Source organism: Priapulus caudatus, unplaced genomic scaffold (assembly GCF_000485595.1).
Source record: "Priapulus caudatus unplaced genomic scaffold, Priapulus_caudatus-5.0.1 Scaffold203, whole genome shotgun sequence".
In the NCBI taxonomy this organism is placed as follows: domain Eukaryota; kingdom Metazoa; phylum Priapulida; class Priapulimorpha; order Priapulimorphida; family Priapulidae; genus Priapulus; species Priapulus caudatus.
Genome location: NW_014577264.1, coordinates 301,190 through 310,984, shown reverse-complemented (window position 1 = coordinate 310,984; position 9,795 = coordinate 301,190). Strand labels below are relative to the sequence as shown.

General features: G+C 39.8%; 1 protein-coding gene across 1 annotated transcript in view; it reads right to left on the bottom strand.

Moving 5' to 3' along the window:
• Window positions 1-9,795, bottom strand: part of LOC106807251 (rho guanine nucleotide exchange factor 11-like) — a 40,098-nt gene that overhangs the window by 17,903 nt on the left and 12,400 nt on the right. Inside the window, exon 2 of the mRNA XM_014809544.1 lies at window positions 9,411-9,488. The gene's annotated coding sequence lies outside the window, so the exon portion shown is untranslated. The remainder of the gene's footprint in view (window positions 1-9,410; window positions 9,489-9,795) is intronic.

Below are 9,795 nucleotides of genomic sequence, written 5' to 3'. Positions count from 1 at the left end.
GGGCTATTAGAGACCACCATGAAAAAAGCTCATCCAAAATTTGAGAATGAATAAGATGACCAATGATAATGTACACTTATCACAGAATGTTTATTATATTTCTGCTCACATGCAATCTACAATCCCGGCCCCGGTTTCTCTATTCCTCGGTTTATCAGTAGAGCTAGTTGATCTAAGAAGTTCCGATTAAAGAGTTGCTACGACCCAACCCAATGCCCTCGGTTCGTAACCAGATTTGGTGACGCGTGACAGTGTTGTGTGGCCTCTTACTGACTGCATCCCTCTGGCACACTGTGTACGGTGACAATTGCTAAAAGTAGGGTTAGGCTTTTCAGCTTAGGTTAAGCTTTGTATGTACCATATTTTGATTACCTCTTAGAAACAGCTTATAGAGAGCTCTCGGTTTAAAGGACGTTTTCGGAACAAATTTGCGTGAATGATCGATTATGCTTCAGTTATTAATAAGCGTAAGAATGCACAACACAATCTCGAGATTGCGCTGCAGTCAGACCGATCGCGCTAGGAATTGCACTGCGCGATTAAAGAAATGTGCCGCCCGCACATCTTAAGGATTGCACTAGATCGAAGAGTGCGCAGCAACACATTTGCTTCAAATCACATGCTTATAATCTCAGTGTAGCAGCTGAACAACAAACATTTTAGTGTTAATAGATCTTCTTCATTTTGTATGACAGCGTCTATTTGAACCAGAAATGCTACTGCCATCACTCAGTGTTCGAAACATAAGACCATGCCTATGCACTTTGATACCATCCAGGGTGCACAAATGTTGAAGCAACAAGCTAGCTTTTTGCAAAACAACAAATAGATCAGTTCATTATAGAAAGAAAGCTCAAACTGCAATGCTGCAAAAGTAACAGTGAAAGCAATTCATATCACTAGTCAAAGAACTGCTCACCATAGCTAGAAAAAACAAATATACTATCTGATGGAGTGTGAAGAAAATGATAGCTGGCCTTATTCTGAGTTTAGTGTTAATCTATCATATAAAATATGACAAAAAATGCTAGAAAAATGTCTCCGCCGACACACGCTGGACACCTCTCGTCGCTCTCGCCTACGTAGACACACGCTCACATAGCAATTACGTCTCTCCTGACGAACACGCCGGATCACTTTCGTGTACTCGCATTATCGCGACACATGCTCCACGTAGCAACACTCTTTCCCGATGGGTATGGTTACAATTGGCTGTCGGTGTAAATTAGACATTGGAAAGTTTGCCTCTTGGTTATTTCCTTAGCCACGGCACAGTTTAAACGCGTGTCACCCAAGCTGTCATGCTAAAGACAATGTTATGGAAAAGCCTCCATAGGTATTGACCGTGATGAGCGATTGCATTAGACATCGATGAATCGCAGGATGAACCAGACAACTGCAAAATGATTAAAGAGAATACACAGATCCAGACAGCGTTGAGAAGCAATTTTCCTTACATCCATGTGACAGAACCAGCATCTCTCTCATCTTTGATTAGATTGCCACATGTTGAATTGTTGCGCGATCTTTTCGGTCAGATACACAGGTTCTCAGAACTGTGCGATGGAACGTAGAATTGCTTTTAGAAATTATTATATTTTATCAATTCTTATTAAATTTTAATATCTGCTGTCTGTCCAGTCGAGCCTCAAATGTTTCTGACTTGGTGAACATACAGTTTTCGTATAGGTTTTCCATGGTTGTACTATACACAGTATACAAATTACTGAATGAGTCATTTTCCTCATGCCTCTATTTGACGCTATGCCACACACCAGTTTACTATTTGTGGCATTATGTGCCCCTGTGGACCTCTATGTTTGGTAAATGCTAAGAAAAACATCTATGGGCTTGTAGCTATCTGAACAAATTGAGACATGGTGTATTTCTATCTTGGAGTAATATTCTGCACATCATCAGAATGATTACTCCAAAGTTCTATCACTGTCGCTGCAGGAGACGTCTATAAGTAATAAGCTAAAGTTCGCGGAGTGTAAACGTTTTAGATCTCTCCTCGTTAAAGGCTACATCTTTAATAGATTTATATTGTTATAAGTCTTATTAACATATAGATACTATATCAAGATATGTCTTACCATTACTGTAAATATTACATTTTTTTAGCCGAACGTTTTAATCTGATGGCAAATGACACGCGCTAAAATAATCGAGTTACTTTAATAGACCATCAGCATAACCAATAAATGCTATGTTATTTTAAAGGAACCACGAATGGAAATAAGTGTTGCTAGTCACGGCTTTTTGTGTTTTCCATCCTCGATAAGTTACTCTAGCTGCTATTGTTTATTTAATGCTCTTATCGTTGTATGTATGCTTGTAATTATTCGAACATAAACCACATCTATCTATCTCATCCTCATACCGAGTAGTGTTCTCGGCTACTACCAACTACGGAATGAAATCTGTTTTTCAAGTGCTTAGCAGGTTTATGCTGACAATTATCTAATTAAATATAATATAATATTCTCTAGTCTATGCCAATGTTTTTGCATCAGCTTACATTACTACCCTTTATTGTTACTAAGTATTACTATAAGTTAAATATAACACAGGAGCGTAGCTGGGAGCCCACTGGCATTTTCCTGTGAGGGGCGCTGGGAAAGCAAATACAAGTCTTTCCGGTAGGCCAGTATACTGTATACGGTATATATACGATCGATATTTAGATGTATAATTTAATAAACCACCGCATTGACACAATAAGCCACACTATCTGATCTAAGAGCAACTTACCTAGCGAGCGATGATTATCATGAAATTATATAGCTCCAAGAAACGTCTTTGCTAGGCGTCAGAAGACCGGTATAGACAGACTGTATCACAATCAGTACGACCACAGTTACCGCACAGCCCGGCGAGACTAGAGCCTTAGACATACAGCAAACTCCTATGCTCACTTTTGCTATCGACAATTTCTTCCTCGCCAGTCGTAGTTGTTATAAATAATACACTCCGAATTTTAACTTCATACGACTATTCATATACACAAAATTGATGTTCTTTCGCTTATGTACATCGTTTTGTGCTTTATAAAAACTAAATTTTAATATCAGAAACGAGAAATTTGCCATAGACGCCATGCTGTGGAGTTTCAATAGCCTCCCGACTGGTGAGGCGCTTGTCGTCGCTTGCTCTAGGCGTCATTTGTTAAGTACAGTGCAGATGGCGACCGAATCAGCAATTCTATGGTTATCTATCTATTTCTATGGTGCTGCCACTCCGAAAAAGTTGCGTATTTGACAATTATATTTTGCACGCTACAGACGAGGGCTAATCACCAAAAAGTGCAATTATACTTTAATACCTAAAATACTATTTAACCGAACGATATTCATTTCTAGGGCAAATCTTAATTCATATATATAACTGAAACTATAATTCGTCTTAGTAACGAGATTCACAAATCCTTTTGGTTTCTTAAATGAATAAATAAGAAACACCCTCGGTTTTGTACACCTTGGACTGGAAAGTGGTTTTGCGCAACTTAATCAGCATCAGTGCGCATTGAGTGGCGCCACCGTCGTATGTAATCAAACTGTAGTCGTAGTTTTAAAACATTAACAAAAAATATTTTAAATGGCTGATTTGAACCATGAAACTTTTTAATGTAGGCGTAATTACTTAACCTACATTAGCTGAAAATAACCTAGAAACCTAGAGCTAAACTCTCCCTTTAAACGTTACTGCTATATATGTCTAACGCTATATGTTTGCTGCTACATGTAGAACGTTATCTGTTTGCCACTATAAGGTTTGATGTTATGTGATGTGATGTTATATGTTGGCGTTATATATTTGACATATAACATATATGTTATAATTTTATACAGGTTTGACGCCATATGTTTGACGACTATACGATTTGATGACTAGATGTTACGTTTTGGACCTCGACAGAGCCTGATAGGAACAGTCGTAGGACCCGAGCACGCTTGCTTTTTTTAGAACATCTGCATGAATTCTAATGACATATTAATATATAATTATAATATAATAACAGTCATTGTTAGAGGACTTAATTGTCGCTGAACAGTTGAGAATTTATGCAAAGCGCGCGTCGATAGCCAGTGAAACCAATCGACGGCTTCACAAAAAATGTTGGACTATATGATGCTTTCGCGGCCTCACAACTTTGTTATTAAATTTGGTATTATGATAAATTAATTCGACATTAAAGAACAGCGTTCGTATACATGCCACACAGACAGACGACGAACAGACAGAACAGATACGCGTGCGCGAACGTATATAGTGCGATCACATGCAGCACGGACGGGTTAATGTAAATACACACACCACCACAGACAAACACACGAGCACCGCACGCGCACGAGAGCACACACCTAGGTGAATAAATTATAACGCAGTACATAGCCAGGGATGGGCTCGGACATACAACTTATGGCTGTTTTCTGTGTCATAATCGATTTTTGTTTTATGGTGTTTTATCGCATATAACATTCGATCTTATCACACTATAACAATTCGACGTTATCACACTTCAACATTCGATTTATCGCATCATTATTTGATTGCACGCATCGAATCATTCGATTCACGCCATCGAATCATTCGATGCATCATTCGATGCGTTGAATCGAATGTATCGACATGCCGCGAATCGAATGATTGATGCCATCATTCGATTCACGCCAATCGAATGTAATTCGATTCACGATCGAATCATATCGATTTCACGCATTCGAATGAATGCATCGAATCATTCGATGCCGTGAATCGAATGACATTCGAATGCGTGAATCGAATGGATCGATGCGTGAATCGACATATTCGATGCGTGAATCGAATGGATTCGATGCATAGTGATCGAATGATACCATCGAATTGATTCGCCATTCACGCATCGAATGATTCGATTCACGCAATCGAATGATTCGATTCACGCATCGAAATGACTGCCATCGAATCAATCGATGCGTGAATCGAAATGACTGCATCGAATCATTCGTTCCGCGCATCGACATCATATCGCATTCGCGGCATCGAATGAGCATCGAATGATCTCGATGCACTTGAATCACATGATACGATGCGTGAATCGAATGTTCGCATTCCGTAATCGAATGAATGCCATTCGAATCATTCGATTCACGCATCGAATGATTCGATTCACGCATCGAATTGAGCATCGAATCATTCGAATTCACGCAATCGTAATGAATTTGAATCCGAATTAATGAAAAGAATACACACCATATAAACAAGCCGTACAGCAGTAGCGTCGGTGGAGGCTATGACCTTTAGTATGTAAGACTCGTTTGTTTCCTTTCTTTGTCGGAAACATTCCTTGCAAGAAGGATACGAAGATTAGAACGATTTAATTGATTCTAGGTTAGTACTATTTTTCTGGCGATCCTGGAATTTCCACATTGCATATTAAACCTCGCCCAATTAAGCGGCGATCCAACGCTAACCAATACATTACCACGGCCATTTTATTTACCTCCGCAAGTGGGTTGGCAGGCAGTTATGTTTCACCGGCGTGTGTTTGTTCCGATTTGTGCGCTTTGGGGTTTGTGGGTTCTGTTGGTTTGTGGGTTTGGTTTGTGTACGCACAACTGAAAAGTTATGGACGGATTGTCATAAAATTTTCAGGATAGGTCAGAAATGAGCATAACTTAGAATTGAAAGAATTTTGGTGCGTGATCCTGATCCAATTTAATTAATTATAACATTCATGATAGGTCAGAAATGCGGGTAACTTAAGAAATGATTACATTTTGGTGGTGATCCGGATCAATTGAATTAATTAAATTAATTAATTTAATAAAATTTTCAGCGATACGTCAGAATCGGTAACTTAGAATGTTAATTTGGTCGTCATACCGGGATCTAAATTAATTATTTAATTAAATTAATTAAAGTTTTCACCAGCTCGACAGAATTCAGCTGGCCTTGAGCGGAGGTCTGTGCTCTCCGAGTTGCTTAGTTAATATATACGTCATCAGCTTCGGGGGAAGGTATGTATAGGGCTCGGTTCCCTTCTTGCAGTATATTAATAATATATACTGCTTTATGGATATATAATCTTACATTTACAACTTTAGATAAAAGTTATCATTTAGCGTGCCGTCAGCACATGACACTCGGCATACAGACCGAAAATGATACGGCTCGGTGTATGCACAATACGCTGTATGTAGGCTGACAATGTTTACAGGGGCTGTTGAGCACCAATAACCTTACAACGAACCGTTACTAACTTGGGATAAACTAGCAAATAGTATATCGTCTTGGAAGAATGTTCACTAGTCGAAGTAATTTGGCGGCCTGACCTCAGCTGGCGGTAACAGATGTTCTTACTGATGTAAGCGATCACGTGTTTCTGGAGCTTGCAGCTCCCCCGACACAGCAGCACACAGCTTGTGTGGCAATATATATATATATCTATATATACGTACGCGTGTACGCCCACACACACACGTACACGCACTCACACACGCACACACACACCGCACACACACACACACAACACACACACCACACACACACACACACCCAAATATATACACGCACAGCAACACATACACATACACATACACACACACACAAATATATACACGCACGCACACGCACACGCACGCGCACACACGCACGTACACACGCACGCACGGCAACGCACGCCTCAGGCACACACACACACGCGCACACGACACGCACACACGCACACTGACACACCACACACACACACACACACACACACACACACACACACACACACACACACACACACACACACACACACACACACACACACACACACACACACACACACACACACACACACACACACACACACACACGCACACACACACACACATATATATATATATATATATGTATATATAATATAGCTTGCATAACATTGACAATACATGAAATCGGCATCTCATAGCCCAATAGATTAATCAGTTTCGATATTACAAAGCAAGTATTGTGTAGCCATTACTACGTTGGTAAGTTGATGAATGCATGGTCAGATATTCCTGTTGATGGGAAGCGTGTGCAGGCTGATTGATGAGCAACAGTAACATTCTACTGATGAATGTAGCCAAGACCATAATGCTAGATGAACTGCCAGTTGCTGCATGACCCGTATCTACAATTGAATAATATCCAGCAAGATCCATCCTTCGCGCAATTTCAAAATTTTAACACTTATAAAAATACGCAAATTCTAAGGACGTTCATTTCGTGTTGGACAGATTGGGTGCAGGTGTAAGCTACTCTACATGTGCTGTGACATAGGAAAAGTCCATATCATGGCCCAGTAGCCATGTAGGCATAGAGTTCGTTAGGTATTAGTGCCAGTTACATACACTCTGTCACATCAATCACGTTAAATTACGGCTGTTGGATCTAACAGCCATTTGCAACGCTCAGTGAACATCAAAGCATTGAGTATGCAAAATGCGATGAATACACATGTTAATGCGGTGACATCAGTAGGCGTCAGTGTAGGTCTACCAGGTAAGTATCAACAGTTATCTGATACAACCTGGATAATATAGGTACTAGTGCAGCAAAGCCATGGACTTTTGCACAGCTGCCACAGGTCACCTTATTTCTCGTAATCGTAATTTAAGGATGGGTGGCTTCGGAGGGCTCGTCCTAATTTGTTGCGCCATTATAGACAGGGCACTACATGTCGTTAACAGCTAGTTATGAAAAGCCGCGATTCGGTTGTTGGAAATTAGATCGCGTTAGATCAAGGGTTAGTAGTAGACCTAGCAGTTTACGGAGTGGTCCGTTTAGGATACACTTTTTTGAAATTTGACATAGAATGAAATTTACCATGAATGTCCATAAAACAGCGCAGAGATAAACTATTGCAGTAATATAGACGTAATTCATCCCAGACCTTTCTTAAAGTACATTTTCCATACCTAATATGATTGGACTGGTTATATAGGCCTACACAGACACTATTAGTGGGTGTCCTCGTTAAAATTTACTATTAGTGCAGTTAGACGACCTCCTGCACGGTCGTTATTAAGCATGTAATGGACGAGCAACGGGACTAAGAGACTGCCTGCTGTTGTAAGACCTGATGGATGGAAATTGGATCAAATTCGGCCAAAGGCTAATGTGCCTAGCAGTTTTCGGAGTTAAACGATCCAAGATACGCCTCCTTTAAGTAATGTGCCTTACCATTATATTTTTATAAATATAAACATTCCTAAAACAAAGTAGGAAAAGGGTTGAAGTAGTACATATATAGGTACAAGCAAAGCCTGGTGTTTCTGTACTGCTATGTGCAGGGTATTAAGAAATAACATTTCCTTTTTTATTAATAAAAAAAAAGAAGAGAAGTTAAGCAATTGAAGCTGATCATAAACTATTCAAAAGATAGGTTTGACGTAGATATGTTATACGTTGAGTTTGGTATTGATCATCAAGGTAATAAATGCTGCGTAGTGATGTGACTAATGTATAGAATCCCCCACTGACTTACATCCCACCACGCGGTTACTACACACGGGGAAGATCACGCATCATACATTACCTAACGGGTATTCGCAGCGTGTAGATTATGTTGTTTTGTTATTGTCTTAATGTTAATTCTATGTAAGGATAGCGTTTTGTTATTTTATGCGATAATTCGATTAAAATGCTCGGCGTTTTAGCGGTCTTAATAACGGAATTGGCAAATTAACTCAAGGAAATTGCCTACCATTCTCACCATTACTTGAAAATAAGATTCAAACTTCTGTTATAAGTCAGCACATACAGTGTACGGGGTTATTTGAGAAGAATAGCATGATGCAATAAATGCAATGGAAAATATAAAATATTCTTGGATGAGCGACACTAAGCAGCCGACATTTCTGACGAGTTAGGGTTAGGGTTTATACAGGGTTAGCGAAGGTATTGAGATTTAGCAGAACTGATTTACAGCAGCAGACAACAGGCAGACAACAAGCAGACAACAAGCAGACAAGCAGACAAGCAACAACAAGCAGACAACAGCAATAGAATGACACATATACATCCTACTGATACATATACATCCTGCTGATACATGTTACGTGTTGACGTCTCGGGTAGACAGCGTTTGCATTTAGGTCGATTGAATTTGGGCGTCGCAGCTAATTGTGTTAAACATAATGTTGCTATGGTTGACGGTATTCTGTGTCTTCACTCGATACTTCACTGAATTTGTATTTGAATTAACCATCCATCATCGTAGAACGTGCCAAAGTATTTCTAAAAGTCCACGCACCTTATTGTGACAGAAGGCGGGTCTGGCACCTATAATATTTACATTACAGCCGGTATGTTTTCAAACGAGAGATTATTATCGCGATTTTACCAAATATTACAGAAGTCTTCACGTCAACACCATGCAATTATAGATGATTACCTACCTAATAACCTTAGATGTGATTCTGTACAGACTGGCCAGGCACTATAATGTATCCGACTCCAATTTCCAGCTTACACTACTGTAACGGATTAATGCACACCTTTAAGTGATTTACGATTACACAGTCATATCAATAGAACGCACCTTGCCTTTCCCTCGCCCTAAATAGTCCAATATCCAAAAACGTTTGTATAGAGATCAACCTAGTAACGTTTGTAATATTGCCAGGAACGTGTATGATAATGCGATAAATGTGTGTGTGTGTGTGTGTGTGTGTGTGTGTGTGTGTGTGTGTGTGTGTGTGTGTGTGTGTGTGTGTGTGTGTGTGTGTGTGTGTGTGTGTGTGTGTGTGTGTGTGTGTGTGTGTGTGTGTGTGTGTGTGTGTG